This window comes from Nannobrachium achirus, assembly GCF_963921795.1.
Source record: "Nannobrachium achirus genome assembly, chromosome: 20".
NCBI classification, from domain to species: domain Eukaryota; kingdom Metazoa; phylum Chordata; class Actinopteri; order Myctophiformes; family Myctophidae; genus Nannobrachium; species Nannobrachium achirus.
In genome coordinates, this window is record NC_137827.1 from 3,581,469 (window position 1) to 3,582,801 (window position 1,333).

Sequence of the window (1,333 nt, forward strand, 5' to 3'; positions counted from 1 at the left end):
ATGAAGTTCGGTCGTCTAACGCTTGGACTGGTTTCCACGTGTCCCGAAGCAAACGTCAAGAGCGTCCTACGGCAGCAGAGTCCGTCGGTCCGGGCAACGTTCGTCTGGACCTGGTCACGTAAACCCGGCGCACGGACACCATCGCAGAAGCGGACCGCTCAGGCCGCGGACATCGCCGGTCACAGCGCCTCCTCGCGCCCTCACCACGTCGGCGGCGTTCGTCCCTCCTCCTCGTCCTCCCGGGCGACGACGGCGGACCCCGGCGAACTGAAGCGGTTCCGCTCGCTGGCCGGCAAGTGGTGGGACGAGCGCGGGGAGTTCGCCGCGCTGCACGCCATGAACGACCTGCGAGTGCCCTTCATACGGGACAACCTGTGGAGCCCGCGTGCTGGGCATCGACCCCGTGGAGGAGGGCGTCGACGTGGCGCGGCTCCGCGCGTCCCGCGACCCGGAGCTCCGCGAGCGGGTCCGGTACCGGGCCTGCACCCTGGAGGAGCTCACCGGGCGGGTCCGGTACCGGGCCTGCACCCTGGAGGAGCTCACCGGGCGGGTCCGGTACCGGGCCTGCACCCTGGAGGAGCTCACCGGGCGGGTCCGGTACCGGGCCTGCACCCTGGAGGAGCTCACCGGGCGGGTCCGGTACCGGGCCTGCACCCTGGAGGAGCTCACCGGACGAGAAGGGGAGTTTGACGCCGTGGTGGCCTCGGAGGTGGTGGAACACCTCGCGGCCGGAGACCTGGAGACGTTCGTTCGCGGCTGCGACCTCGCACTCCGCCCGGGCGGCTCGCTCTTCGTCACCACCGTCAACAGGACGGCGCTGTCGTACGCGCTGGCCGTGGTGGCGGCCGAGCGGCTGCTGCGCGTGGTCCCCGCGGGGACCCACGACTGGGAGAAGTTCGTGGGCCCCGCGGAGCTGGAGCGGACACTCCAGCGGGGGTCCGGCGGGGGTCGGTTCCGGGTGCGGTCGGTGCGGGGCATGCTGTACAACCCGCTGACGGGGCGCTGGGGGTGGAGCCGCTGCACGGCCGTTAACTACGCCCTGCACGCCGTCAAGATGGGCTGACTCTTCAGGCTCGTTAACTACGCCCTGCACGCCGTCAAGATGAGCTGACTCTTCAGGCTCGTTAATTACGCCCTGCACGCCGTCAAGATGGGCTGACTCTTCAGGCTTTAATGCTCTTTTCATGAAAATGTTTTTGAAGCGGTGAAAGCCGCTTCCAATGAGTGGCTTTGTGTGTCCCACGCCCATATATGGTCATTTCAGTCCAGAATGAACAGGTTTTTTCAAAAACAAAATGTGTGTTTCATGTCCATATAATGGTCATCTCAGTCC

The 1,333-nt window shown here is 66.3% G+C and overlaps 1 pseudogene across 1 annotated transcript; it reads left to right on the plus strand.

Annotated features, from left to right (window-relative positions):
- On the plus strand, nt 1-1,063 carry LOC308305504 (ubiquinone biosynthesis O-methyltransferase, mitochondrial-like; annotated as a pseudogene). The gene is made up of 2 exons: nt 1-513; nt 678-1,063. The product of its transcript is annotated as a ubiquinone biosynthesis O-methyltransferase, mitochondrial-like (transcript).
- Nucleotides 1,064-1,333: the final 270 nt, after the last annotated feature.